A 15,715-nucleotide genomic window follows, 5' to 3' on the forward strand; every position below is an offset into this window, starting at 1 on the left:
ATATTAACAAATATATGAAAAAGTGGTAAACATCTTTGGCCATTAGAGAAATGCAAATTGAAACAGTGCTAAGATTCCATCTTATTCCAGAAAGGATGGCAATCATTAGAAAATCAAACAATAACAAATGTTGGTGTGGTTGTGACAAAACAGGAATCCCCCTGCATTGTTGGTGGGAATGCAAACTAGTACAACCATTATGGAAATAAGGATGGAGATGTCTCAAAGAATTAAAATTATAAATCCCATATGACCCAGCTATTCCTCTGCTAGGTATCTTCCCTAAAGAATGTAAATCATCACATTACAGTGATACATGCATACATGCATACCAATGTTTATAGCAGCACAATTCATAATAGCCAAATCCTGGATGTAGCCTGTAGGGATGAGATAAAGAAACTGTGGTATCTATATATAATGAAAGACTACTCTGCTATAAAAATGACAAATTTGAGGTATTTTAGGAAAATGGATGCACCTGGAAAATATAATATTGGGTGAAATAAATCAGACACACAAGTTTAGATATCATAAGGCATCTTTCACTTGAGTGAGGCAAAGTACAAACAAAATGATAAAGGATGGATAGAAAGGAGCAAGGGGACAAATCTCATCCAGTAGGGAAGTGGTCCAAGGGAAGGAGGACAAGGCAGAGGGAAAATGAAAGGATTAAAAATGTGCCATGTACCGGTTCCTAATAACTCCAATCAATGTAAACATTATATGCCACATGAGCTAAGACAAATCATATCAACAGGTATATAAAAGGTAATGGGGGAACAAGAGGGAGGGGGGAGGGAAAGGGGAAGGAAAGGGATTAGAAGAAAAGCTGTAATAGGTACATGCAATCACTCCCTAAAATGACTATAAATTGTGTGAATTGTAAACATGTACTAATAAAATAAAATAAAATTTAAAAAATTTAACAAAAGAAAAAACCCTAGCAAGACTTTCTTTAGATATAAAAGTTTGATATCTAATTCACAGTATTCTCTATCTATAATCTCTGGTTCATTATTTTTCCTACTTAGCACTTATCACACTTTCACATCCTATGAATCTTATCCACTTATCTTGTTTATTGCCTGCTGATTTTCCAGAGTTATAATGTAAGCTATCAGAGTGCAGCACTGTTTATGTTTTTTCTCCGGCTGCATCACAGGATCTAAGACAGTGCCTCGCATAAAATAAGCACTCAATACAAATTTGTAGATTTTATATATATATATATATATATATATACACATATATATACATACATATATATGTTATAATATATATTATATATAAATGGGATGTCTGTATATATATATATATAAAAGATTCCATTCCAATAGTGCAGTGAAATAATGCTACCATAATGAGAATATAAGAATACTGAGTGTGACATCACATACTCCTGTGGATCTCCCTTGAAACTAATCTATGATGTTCACCTGAAAACAACACTATGCACTTCGGGGTTGCATTCACCCTTCTTTGTTTTAGCTCTCTCACCTGCTCTTCTGAGTTCTGGTTATGACTTTATGGAGTGGATTCTCCTTGCTTCTCATGGAAAAACAACTTTCTTCCACTTGATCTACTCATCTATATATAAAGGCAGTTATGAGGAGGGCAATCACAGTCTTGGAATAAAGGAAAAGCAGGCAGTGTAAGAGCTCTTCTGCAAACTCCTGCACTCTAGGGTCTCAGAGCCCTTGCTCTGCAGAGGAGGCAGCCCATCCTTTGTTGCCAAGCATCAGTGTTAAAGCTCCTGGCAAGGTGCACACGGCTACCATCTCCAGTCCCCAGAGCTGTCTCCCCTCAGTTGAACCCCAGAGGAAAGGTCAAAGCAAAAGCCTCAGCCCAGTTGCCTCTGCTCCTTCGGCTTTCCAAAATATGCTCTTTCGTTCCAAAGTGATGGTTGAGCCAAATATAAAATGGCAGTCTGTAAAAATATATCTTTGATGCAGTTCTTAAGAGGGGCTAAAAAAGTGCTGGAAATCACCACATGCTTTCCCAAAAGCAGTTTTGTTGATTCTTTTCACCCAGATTTCAGAAATGCCTTTGCCTAAGACTGTGGGGTTGTGTTTTCTTTTCTTCCCTCTTCAGCTAACTAGTTAATTAATTCCAAGAGTAACTACAATTGTAAAAACAGAGACACAATGAAAGATAGGGTTTGGCAGTATAACACTTGGGGGCATTTGCAACTATCTGAGGTCATGGTGATGGCGCTACTGTATGTGGAGACTGGTCCTAGGACTTAGACTGTGGTATTCACTACACAGCAGTGAGGCTCCTTCACATGACCTGTCTACACATGTGCTGATATATGTGCTGTGATGTATTACAAACGGTTTTTAGATTTATTCTAGAGACTGACAACTGTACTGAAGCTACAGATACAGGATAATACATATTCAAGACTGCCTGAGGGGCATCTCTGGCTCATTTGATTGGTCAGTGTCACAAAGAGGTGACAGACTGTGGCTAGTACAGTGTAGGAAACATAAAGACAAATGGCTATCAGGGAGGGGATGGGTGTAGTAGAGGAAAAATTGAGATACATGTAGGTCTCATAGAGATGTAGCATAAGTCTTTCAAGTGGTAAACTATGATGAGCAAATCTTATTTCCTCTTGAGTGGTTTCCTATTCTTTGGAGAAATTTGCTTCCCTTTTTTGGTTCCTAAAGAGATCTGCAGTCTTTTCTCTTCCCCTCTATGCTGTGTTCCAATCTTCCTGTGTTATTATTAATCCTGGTGTACTATATACTAGTTTATAGACAACATGAGGATGATTCTCCTAGGGGCTACATTTTCAATCTTATCAAACTATGTCCCAAGTGGTCGCATTTCTGATTAGTCACACAAAAACAATTCAAAATTTTTTATGCGTTTTTTTGTAAACCAAGATTGATTTATTCACTTGAAATGCATGGCCTCAGATTGAGTAAAGCCATAGCTGTCACTCCATTTTAAAAAGCAGTTCAGCTGGAGTTCCACAGAGCTCAGAGAGCATGCTCTAGTCTCTCCTTGGGGTCCTCCAGTGCAGTGGAGAACAGAGGGCCAAGAGAGGCCCACTGAGAGGAGACAGGTGTCATCTCTATAGGTGCCTATCTTGCTCCTTCCAAGGAGAGTGGCCTTTAGAATGCACTCGATGCAAATCATCAAAGTTTTGCAATTTGAACTCTATAGTGTTTTAGGGAGCTGATTTGGGTAGCAGCATAAAGAGTGCATTACTGGAACCAAAGCAGACACAAGTTGGAATGATCTGGGTGTGATGTTTCACTCACTCTTCAATGTGTTTCCCCCTTTTTTCTTCAGTCTTACCATTGTTCTTTCTTTACTTTTGCAAACTGTTTCTCTGATTTACTCCTTTCCTCTTGCCTGTACTTTAATCCACCCGAAGACATCTCCTGATTCCACTGACAGGCAAAGCCACAGAACACAGAAATGGATACCCATTACTGGGTTACCATTTCCTGTCTTAAGCAGTCCCTGAAAAGTCTGGCCAAGTTGGGAGCTGGGCCCTGGTAGCAGGTATAAACCTTAATGACAAATCTGAGACCTTAGAGTGTGAAAGTAGGACTCTTCTCTTTCCCTTTCTTTTTTGGTACATTTTTCCTTTAATGTAGTTTTAAAACTTTTCATTGGAAATTATGGCTAAATTATTTCATGGATACAGTATAATAAAGCTCCCATTTGATTTTAATATAAGGCTCAAAATAATAAAACTTAGACAATGAAATAATTTTAAAATGTTCAGACGCTCTTGAAGATATTAGGAACATAACCTGAACCGTACCATGGTTACTCTGTGTCTGGCTGACATCAACACATTTTCATTTCCTGTCTTCTGAAAGTGACTATTTTTGTTAATGGGGTTCTCTTTGCCCCTCCTTAATGTGGAAAGTGCATAGCCACTGATCTGTACACCTGGCTTACCATTTGCACGTGGAATTAGCTGAATTTCTCATTTGCCCTCTGTTGGTGCACCCATGGGGCTGGGTCTGCATTGTTGGTGTTTCAGTCTCAGGGCTCCCTACAACAGTGACTGGGGAATATGGAAGACATACTATTTCTCTTCCTTTTTAGCAATATTCCCCATTGTTTCCCCTGGATTGGAACAGGAGTGATGATGTCCACTTGGAAAGGATTGTTCTAAACAGTCAAGATGGAAACTGTAAAGTTGTAAAGGGCATGGCCTTTGCCATCAGAGAGACATAAGTTTGTGTATTTTTGTCTCCATCAATTTTCTGTATAACTTGAAGATACTAACTTTTTTTCTCTTCAATACAATGAATACAATGTATACAATGAGGCTAGTGGTACTATTTTAAGGTACACAAAGAGTACATAAAAGACATCTCTGTTCATGAGTTTTTGGTTGTTAGGACCAAACCTCTAACACATAGGATTTAAGGGGGAAGAAAGGCTTATGTTTGCTCATAGGTTTAGGGGATCCTAAACCATGCTTGAGTGGATCCAAGGCAGGAAAATCACAGAGGAGGAGTGTGGCAGAGCGAAGCTGCTTAGTTCATGGCAGCTGGGAAGCAGAGTAAAAGGAGCCAGAAAGAAAATGGCCAGGGACCACACACACACCTCAAGTTTCCATGACCTACACTGAAATCTGGTCAGCTCATAAACTTCTCTCTAGTAATTCCCTCAACTATCCATTACAGATTTTTAATAACACACTTAAAAGTCCTGCAATCACAGGTCAATGATGGGCTTCACCAACATGTTTTATAAAATGCATTCCTTTCTCCCACATCACCTCAAAGATTTCAGTGTATATTTTGTCTTTATTAAATGAACTTAAAAGAAGAGGTTACAGGTAAAGTTTGAATGGAAAAGCTTACCATGGTGGCCTACATCTGCAGTTTACATTCCTTTGCTGAGCCTACATCTTTATAAGCTTCTCAGCAGGTGAATGTTGAACACTTCCACCTCTGGTCAATATGGAGTCAGAGGCCATCATACCTGCAGCTGAATTGTCTGTTTTCTTCTTTTTCCATGACTCTATCTACTGCCTCATTTTGATGTATAAGCAAAACCTGGAAAACCTACAAAATGAATGTTTTGTGGTTTATCTAGAAATAATACAGAAAATATTGCTGCTATTTTTGGTGAAGAAAATTTTGTATAGTTTATTTCAATCCAAATAAAATGTGAATTTTATTTAAAAAAAAGTTTCCATGGCCTTACCCAGATACACCCAGAAGTGTATTTTACTAATTCCCTAGGAAGCTCCCAGGTCAATTTAACTGAAAAGCTCCAACATCCCAACATCTGACATTTGGGAAGGGAACTGAAAGATGAAGGGAGGCAGGAAATGAAATTTAAAAGGGGGAGGATTGTAAAGTGCTGTGAATATGCAGTTAATCCCTGTGAGGAATGTGATCATCATGCACTGCAAATATATATATATATATGTGTGTGTGTGTGTGTGTGTGTGTGTGTGTGTATGTGTGTGTGTAATCAAGAGATGCTAGGAGGGTGAGGAAGGGGAGGGGAGAGGAGCAGGTAAAAAAAAATCAAGAAATATTATGTACATTTACTAGCTTCCTACGATGAATGCAATCAGTATGTACTACAAACATATACCCATAAAAAAAGCTTTTAAAAGGAGTTTTGTATGCGCACTTGCAAAAGTATGTGGTTTGCTAAATAAACTAAAAAACCAGGGGCTTTCTCTATTCTGGAAGGGAAGTGAAAGTTTGTAAAATTGTGTAAAGCAACACTTGGCTCTGGCATGATAGAAAATTTTGCCAGATCTAGCAGTAAAAAATACAAGACTCTTTCATTATATTTGAATTTCAGAAAAGCGATGGTTTAGTATTAACTATATCCTATGCTGTATTTGAGATATATTTATGCTAAAAGATTACCTGTTGCCTAAATGAAAGCCAGTCTAGCTGGGTGTTCTGTAACTTCTATGGCACACGTAATAGAAGACTTTATGGAAAAACTGTTTTCTTTTGTTGGACTGGTCTGAAGTCTCTTTCTTTCCTCACTAGCACTGTGCTGTGTGTGGTGGCCTTGCTGCAGCAGCGAGCTGGATTAACTGACAAAGCACAAAGTGCTTCTCATTACTCGGACCTCTCTTGTTTGCCATTTTAGTGGGGAGAGAGATATTACCTCGGACACAGGTGTGTATTGCTGTGATTAAAGGAGTTCATGAGTACAGAGGGCTTGGAAATGAGCCTTATTACTTTTAATACATGTTCAAAGTGTTAACTGCCATATTCCTTCTGTTTTACTATGTTCACTTTTTCCATTTTTAAGATTCTTAAAACTTGAGAATATCTTTTGGTGGATGTGAATTTGCAATCGCTGTTGGCCCAGCGGTAGTTGTGACACAGTGCATGTCCAGACCTGATTCTGCATAGTGTCATCACTTCGATTGTGCTGTGCGCATTGTTTGAAAAGCTGTTGTGCTTCTTAGAAGACTCCACAGGCACAGCAGTGATATCAGAGGAGGGCAAAAGGAGAACTCTCTCCCTTGGAAAGAAATTCTTCCAGGGCTTAGGAAAGAATGCAAAATGCTAGGCTATAGTGGACAAAGGTCCCCAGAACATGAAGAAGGTGCTTCATTTCTTTGAGCGGGTTCACCAAAATGTACTGAGCAGTTCAAAGTAACCTGGTTTAAAGCAGAATGCCTTCATGGCTGGTTCTGCTGGATGACTAGCCAGTGACACGGTGATGCTGTAGCCAGTCACCACTTGTAGGTCATTAACCTGGATTCTGCTCAAGAACTTCCTTTTAAAATTTTGAATTAAATTTACTTTTAAACTGGCACATGAAAATGTAAAAATTGTGAATATTTATGGAGTCCAATGTGATATTTCAATACCTAAATCTGTTGTGCAATGTTTAAATCCAGTCAACATATTCCTCTCCTCCAACAGTATTTACTTCTTTATGTGAAAACATTCAAAATCCTTTCTTCTAACTTTTTGAAATATACAGCTGTTATGGTTGATACACTGTGTCAACTTGGGGAGTCTAGAGGTTTGGCTAAGTGACTCAGCAGTTCTGCATCCTGGGGTGCAAAGGACACACCTTTACCCTTCTAGGATGCTGTTCATTGTGTCAATTTGAGAAGTTTTGAAGGTTAACTGTGTGACTCAGCAGGGACCCAGGATCCTTTCTTTGTATTCATCCTGAGCCTATGTAAGAGGAAGGCATGCTGAGGGTGTGGGTGTAGAGGACCACCCTCCCCTCCAGGGCAGGCAGGCTGCATACAGTAAAAGGGAATTGAGAAAGGACTGGCTGCTGGTCCTTTGGAGGAGCTCCAGTCTTCGCCTTTAGCTTGGTCATCTCCTGGCTTCTGGTGCGGACTGTTCGGCTTCTGTCTGAGACTCTTCAGCCTTCTGGTGTAGGTTCTCCGTCCTTCACGGTAGATTCTTCAGCATTGCATTGCAGACCCACCAGCCTCCTGATAGACTTGCATGGACACTGCCGTGAGCTCCAGGCCCGGGGCTGGGCTCTCCAGCATGTAGAATAGTACACCAGCAACAATGGTCTTTTGGTCTCCGTGAAGGAGACCAGGAAAGTGCCTGTTCTAAAATTTGCAGTGATGCTACTGAACATTTTGTGTTGAAGTTAATACTCAGCTACTACTTTCAGAAAGGTTGGCCAACACTAGATAAGCAAGGATGAAAGTAGTGCAGAAGAACTGGATACTAATGACTTTGACCCAAAACATGTCACCCCCCCAACTGTGCAGAAGTATTTGGAGTGCCTTTGTCAATTTCTTTTGCTTACATATTTTATATAAACCCAGGAGATATTGATGATGACAGTATATATCTACATTAATCTAAGAAATTTCTCCATAGGAAAGTAACTTAAAAACTTACAGTGGAATGAGAACAAACATTATGTGCCTCCAACTGGTACCATTATTTTTGCAGCAGTCTATAGACATATTGCTGTGGGAATCAGTGACATTTTGGAACACACAGTAGAGGTATTATTTATTTTATCCTCCAGCAGTGCTCCTGCTGCAGAGAAGGTGAATGGTGTTCGCTGTGCTCAGGGGGTGCAATCTGCATTCAATCCACCTTCCTGAATACTTCTCCTGAAGGTGAGGCCCTGTGTTGATGCAGAAGCTAGGAAGACAGAAGTGGATTTTATCCTGGAGCAAGGCCACAGGCTCTCCCTGTGCAGGGCCCTAGGTTATTGCTTTAGGCTCTTTGTGCTCCCTGATCTTTGCACGCTGCTCACCTCTGTGGTCAGATGTGGTACTGCAGCGGCAGGCATGAGGAGCACTGATGTGCTGCTGAGAGCTTTATTCAAGGACTTTGAAATTTGAACTCAATATTTTTATTTGCCAAAAAATATTACTCTTATTTTGAATTTTTGATTCATTAAAATTAGAATCCCCTTAGATCTCTTGGCTTATGAAACCAGATGGTTGGGTGGATTTTGTCCACAGCCCACTGTTTGTCAACTTCTGCTCTAGAGGGCAAGGTAAGCAAGTAAACAAGCCAAGAAGTAAGTGGGTAAGGGCAGACGGGACTTAAACCCGTGCAAAGGCTCTATAGCGACGAAGCAGGCTGAGACCTCAGAGGTAAGAAGTATTTGGTATCTGGTATGTGCATCATTGGGACAGGGCTCATAGCAGAGGAAACAGCTTATGCCCGGAGCCTATGCCCCAAAGGACCCAAGACAGGAAGACAGTGTTACTGGAAAAAGGCAGTGCTGCAGAGAAGAAAGCAAAGCTGAAGTAAGGAAGGAAAATGTGTACAGAGATCCAAGCTATTGAAGGAAGAAAAGCAAACCGGCTCAGTCTTCCTTCGCAAGCTAAGACATTGCATGTGTGTGTGTGTGTGTGTACGTGTGTGTGTGTGTGTAGGAAGGAAATCATTTCTCTCTAGGACCAGGTGTGCACTTCTCAGAAGCTGTTGTAGATGAGATTATAGTGATGGAAAGAGACTCAGAAGAGCTGCATTGTTTTTATAGTTTAGCCAATAGCAGAAGTGAGTTCATCTGATTGAGAAACCTATGCTATTTCTTCAGTTGCCAAGATAAGTTAAAAAGAAATAATTGAGTTCAAGGGAGCTAATATCTTTCATTGTTCATAAGAAAAATAAAACAAAATGATGGATTTGATATGAAAGTGGAATAAGGATTGATTATGAGATGATTTTATGTCTTTTTACAAATTTATATTTTATTTATAATTTAACAAATCTGAGATGATATATAAAGGAAATATCTCATGCAGACATTTTTAATTTATTCATTGTTTATTTATTTATTTATTTATTTAGAGACAGGGTCTCACTATGTAGTTCAGCCTCGCCTTGAACTCACTATGTAGCCCAGGTTGGTCTCAAACTCATGAAAATCCTCCTGCCTCAGCCTCCCACATGCTGGGATTGCAGTCATGTGCCTAGAAAATGATGGCATGGGTTTATTTCCAGAAGCATACCCCTGAAAGTCTCAAAGCCTCCGTTAAGAAGAAGGTCACTTAGGTGTTTGGGGAAATGCTTCTAGCCATCCTCTTCCATGGAGGTGGAGAGAATTTCAGTTGTCCTCTTCCATTATGGTGAGGAAGCCCAATTCAGGTTTTCTGTCTACAATGCAGCCATGTGAATAAAGGAGCCTCCTCAGACACAGAGGAGGCTTGCCAGCTCCTTCTGCTCCTGCCCGGCCATCCATGTCCCTGCCAATGCTCTTCTCTTCCCACCAGAGAGTCTAGAAACCAAGGAACAACAGGAAATTCTCCTTTGAGCCTTGCCTTACCCAATTTACTTTTTTATAAGAACCCTAGTTGTTGGTTTACACCACTGAGTTTAGGTGAGTTTGTCATCTAGAAAAAGTAACCTGAACACATGATAATATTTACTAAATTTCAGCTCATCAAAACATACAGCAATATAGTAATAAAATTGGGATGACCCCAACAAGAAATAGCCAGTTGATTTTGACTATCGATGCAGCAATCATACTGCAGAGACTTTTAAAATTTTGTTTGGATACCAGGGGCAGAGAATTAAAGAGCTAAATGAAGAACTGAGTAGGGATAAAAGCCCTTTGGGGGGCACTGACTTGGGCTTTGACCTAACCTTGGAGAAAGCTGCCAGATGTTACTGTCAATGGGTCATACAAATACCACATTGTACTGTTTGTGTAAAAAGAGCAACAAGTGACTGAGGAAAGACAACAGCAGTAGTTAAGGAACTCATTGACTTGGTCCTAACAACTTAACAGTAAACTTGGAGAGCCAGGCTTGAGGCAGATTTAGGAGTATGCAGGGTCCCCGCGGTGTTATTCAATTCTGTGTGCCCAGAATCACTTTGCTTTATTAAATTATGGGAACTTGAGAACAAGGAAACCATGCTGCTTAATTTTTAATGGATGTTAAACTTGAAAGCATTCCTTGCTAAGGAGATAAGTATGTCTTGGAATGGCATTTGCTGTTGGAAACATAATAAAACTTTATACACAATTAATAATTACTTCATGTATTGTGGTTTAACTTCACATTTCCCAAATAACTAATGGTGGTGAAAGTCTTTTCATGTATTTATTTTCCCTGTGTATATCCTCTTTGAGAAAATGTCCCTGCATGTCTTCTGCCCATTTCCATTCAAACTGTTTGCTTTTTTGCTGTTGAGTCCTGAGGGTCCCTAATGTATCCTGTATAATTCATAGGGAATGTGGTTTACAAGTTATTGTCCCCCTTTTCATTTCCTTCACAGGAAAGCTTTTCATATACCTTTTCCAATAAATTTTAAAATTTCATTGAGTTTTAATTAACCAGTTTTCCTCGACATATCTTTATTCTTGTTCGCAAGTCTGAGCAGTCTTTCTATAATCTGCATTAATTTTCCATGTAAAATGTGTAGATTAAGTTAAGGATCATTATGGCTTGCTTTTTCTTGGATTCCCAACAGCTCTGGCACCGTTAGTTAAAACATCTGAACTATCCTCCCAGCTTGTATTTTTCGATATACATTTTCTCCTTCTTACCGCACACAAGCTGTTAACAGAGAAAATGCCGAACAGATGGGGTCTTAGAGTCCTCTGCACTAGAAGGGATTTCATTTGAGCAGCCCTTCACATTTGATCCGGCCTTCTCTGCCACATTGCCTGCTCTGTGTTGCTACTGGGCATTCTGACCTGCGCAGTTCTCAGCATGTCCTGACTCAATCTTCACTGAAACCCTTGGGACCTCAGAGCGACCATGGTCTGATCCTGTGTGAGAGCATGTGTGGCTGAGTGTGGAGTGCAGCGTGTCGCACCGCAGTGACAGTAATCTATCTGTCTAATAGCTTCACTTCTGATTTTTCTCCATGTAGTATGACTTCAGGGTTGCATCGGAGAGCATTTCTATTTTCTCAAACAGTTCTCAGGCAGAGGTTCTGCCCATGGCTATTCATTGTTGATGATTGTGAAGTTAAACTGTTTTTGAGTCATTCTTGCTAAATGGATGGAAGCGGAATTACGCACGTGACAGCATGCCTCTTCATAGGTCACTGTGTCTGAGAGATCCCCAGAGAGGAGGCTGGACCTTAGCTCACCTCACCCATTGAATAAACTCACTGACTCCCATCATAGAAAAAAAGACATTTCTAGGACATGTCAGTAAGAGGCACAGAAAAGATTCACTTGTCAGAAAATAAACGTATACAGCCAGTAGGAAATGTGGGCACTCATAGAGTGAGAAGCAATATGTGTGGGGCTGAGGGTTTTAGATGGTCTTGAGGAAGAACGGAGACCTAAGGTATTTGTGAGTCTTTAGTTAAGGTTGAAAAGAGTGGGCACAATTTACAGGTGAAAGCCAAGAGTCTCTTTAAAAGGGAAGGGTCCATTTTCTAGGGGAAACGCAGAGGCCCAACCTCCTGCATTTTGTAAGACTTAGAAATTTAGGAGTAACTTGCAAGGGAAAAAATTGTAAGGCACAATTTTCTTAAGGTACAATTTTAAAGTTATAATTTTTCTCATCTCCTTTTGTCTGTCTTTATTTCTTCTATCCCGTCTCAGCTCCAGACTCAGCACCACCAGGCTGGACTGCATCAGAGAGCACCTCTAGTTCCTCAGTCACTAATGGGGTCCCGAGGCACAGGAAGAACAAAATGTGGGCTGGAGGCCTTCCTGGCATCGAATGGCAGTGACTCGAGTTGCTCCTTCCCGTGCAGGTCTCCCTCACCTCAGGACCCTGCGGTCCATCTCATTGTGCTCCTCCCTTTCACTCTGTTGGTTCCTCGGGAAACATTTGCCTCTTTAACTTTCATCAGCTGTGCTTCCAATAGGCAAACAAGAACAGATGCCTCAAGATTTTGAGGCATCAAGTAATTTCTTCGTGGTTTTGCTAAGAAAAAGCTATGTTTATTTTCCACGTTTTTCCTTTTCTTCTTTCCTCTGGCAAAATAGCAGAGGAGAAAAAGGAAGCCCTAGTCACAGTCTGTGTGGTCGGTGTTTCATCTGCCCTTGTGTTTTTCTGATTATCTGCTCTCCTGACAGCTGATTTCCAAGTTACTCCCAGTCTCAGATCAGAGCACATGAGATTAGCAAGGCTGACTTATTCATGCATTGAAAATCGCCGTGTTGTCAATCCAGTCCTCCTGGAGCTCTTAGCTTAATAGGGGCTGTGAATGTATAAACAAGTCCAGTGAGGTGTTTATAGATGCTGGAATAGAAATTTTAACAAGGTGTGACAGGGAACTGAAGTTGGAAATAGTCCAGTTAATAGAGGGTCAAAGAGACCCCTGAAGTCTTAGTTATCAGATTCACAAGTATAACTGAGGTGTGAAAGGGTCAAACACATAGAGATGTGCAAATAACTTGTGTGCAGTGGGAGCAAAGGTGAAATGTGGAGCCTTGGAAGAAGGCATGATTCAGATGACTGACCTAGTGGGGTAGGAGGAAGAATTAATTTTATAGGTAACTGGATTTAGTGAAAGGCTTTAAGCAGGAAAATGATGCCATTATATTTGCATTTGCTGGTGGGAGCATGGCAAAGAGTCTGAAAGAAGACAGGGTTGGAACCATTCCATCCTGCTGAGTAAGGGTGCTGGTACTGAACAGACATAAACAATGTCCAGTCAAGCAATGAATGCTTATATGAGGTTGCAAGAGTTAAAGAATCCTAAAACAGAGTTTTTCCTGCAAAACATTAGCATTCAGCTTAGCTACTGACTAGCCCATTCAAAATTGGAAACTATATCTCATCAGTTAGCTATCAATTTAAATCCTGGTTTGAGCACTGGTGACCTGATTTGTTTGCAGTGTGAAGCGTGGTCAAAACATACAGGGACCATTTAAAGTTAAAAACGTATTGTATTAAATTCACATTGCCAGTAATTCTCCTCGAAATACCTCTGCTTGCTTTGAACATACTTATCCCATCACTCTCATCACGTTCTGAAGCAATTCTGGAGGTCTTCCTTCATGAGTGCCTTTGGTTGTGCTGTTCTAGCTGCCTCAGTGTTCAGACTTGATTCAAATCAAAATATTATGAGTGTCCTAACCCATTGTACTCTTTGGAGCTGGCACCATGCAACTTCTAAGGCAAATTGACCATGAAAGGTAAACTTCCTAAATTGATTCAGGCCTCTGAGGGAGCCACAGCAGTGCAACTAAAGACATTCAGATGACACACAACAGTTTCTCCACTTGCCACCTTCACCGTTATTCAGTCCCCTTTCCTTACATTTTAGCAAAGCTCACAACTTGCTGCTTACAAGTCAACTATGAGGAAGTGGGTTATTTGCATATTTGGGGCAGATGATCTGACAAATGTCATGGCTGTCCCTCTCTTGCTGGAACTGTACTAAATAAGCCCACGGAGGCAGATGGACTTGGTGTTGGACACAGTGACCTCTGCTTGTGTTGGAAAAGAGCATATGCATAGTGCTCTGAGGTCAAGATGATCACAGCTGAGGCAGCCAAGGACACAGCTGCTGACACCCCTATTCCAGAGCAATAAAGCCGCCAACTGTAGAGATCAAACAGTTCTCTTAATTGGTAAAATTCACTGCTTGGAAAAGCCTTTGAAATGACTCCCAAGGCCCCATTCAGTTTCCACACTTTCCTCAGTATCCCCTTCCTTTGTTTGAAAACCAAATAAATATGGAGTGCACAGAGAAGTTCTTTGTCTCAGTTCCCAGGGAGTCTCAAACTCCTTTAGAGGGTTTTGACCTTCTTGGAGTCCTAAAATCCATGCCACTTGTCTCTTTTATGCAAGACATTTGCCATCCACTTGTTTAGGAGACCAAGACCCTGATAAGCTGGAAAAACTCTTTGCAGGAAGCACAAAATGGGAAGCCATGTTGAAAGGGTCCACTTGGCTATGAGTTCTGTGCCTGCAGAGGCATCTACCTGACCATTCTTGGTCAGAGAACATCACTTGCATCTCATTGACCTCCGAATCTAGGGGTCTCTTATTTACTTTTTGCATTGTTTTGTCTATATTTGCAGTACAGTAGCCTAATCAACTTGTCATAATTTTTATAATTTAAAGAGAAAAGAAGAAAAACAAAGACAAAACAAAATAACAAAGAAGCTATAGAAATGATACAGAATTTCAAAACAAGATGGTAGGAAATTAACAATGGTTTTTATCACCAACCCTTGTTATTTATTAACCCCTAAGATGCCCCATTCTTATGGGGGATCTTATTCCCCCATTCTCCTCTCCACTCTGCATCAAGAATGTTCCTCTAAGAATATTGAATTTAATGGTAACCACAGCATTGGGACTATCTATCAGGTTTGTACAATAGGTACGGATGCTTAGCCTGATATTTTTCCTGGATTTTTATGGTTTCTTATAAGTTTACTTGCTTGTACATATACATATGTATATGTGTACATATCTATATATATACATATACACACAGACATAACTCAGTACATAATGCTGTGATAATAGAGTGCCCAATCTAAGTTACAGAACACTGTTACCCATACACACATGAAAGAAAAATTGAAAAGGTATAAATACATAAAAGAACATTTCAAAATTTATAGGTCACTTAAAGATAAGACTAATGGTGGATTGCTGAGAGTCCTGAATTCAGAGTAATTTATTAAGCAGTATTACACCTGTAAGTTCAAATTCAAAATATGATTAACTTATGTGCTTTTTGTCATTCACTCATTTGTGCATTCATCTGAAAAAATGCTCAAAAATAATCTCAGAGTAATTAAGTTCTTCCTTTGATTTGTTTAAAATATGATTTAGTTTAGACCTACATAGGTGAGGTAAGAGGTACTTGTCAATGGATATTGGCTACAAATTGTTGTCAGTATGAATATATGACAGGTATGCTGGGTTTCGTTATAATGGTCTGAAATGAATAACTACAACATGACCTGCTCCTGTTGACTGGCTTGAGGCAAAGCCAATTCGAGCAGCAAGTATTTTGACCTCTAATCTTTATTAGCCTTCAACAACTGCAATGAGAGATATGCAAGTACAGGAGCTGAGTGGAACATCTGACTTGGTAAAAAGTTATTAATATTAGAAACCAAAACCCTGCTCCTACTGATAGTTAAACAGGCTCAGTTAGCCATAGCGACTTAGTTACTTCACTGCTAAAGTTTAAAAGTGTAGAAAAAGAAAAAATTAATGAAGAACAGCTGGAAAATAAGACCAGCAAGATATGGATCATCCTTCATGTTTGACACAAAGCTATTCTCATACATTAAATGTTCACTGTTGTCACTGCAAGGAAATGAATGCTAATAACTACGAGCCTGAGTCATTAATTAT

The sequence above is a fragment of the Chinchilla lanigera genome, unplaced genomic scaffold (assembly GCF_000276665.1).
Source record: "Chinchilla lanigera isolate Chin_1 unplaced genomic scaffold, ChiLan1.0 scaffold00001, whole genome shotgun sequence".
NCBI classification, from domain to species: Eukaryota; Metazoa; Chordata; class Mammalia; order Rodentia; family Chinchillidae; genus Chinchilla; species Chinchilla lanigera.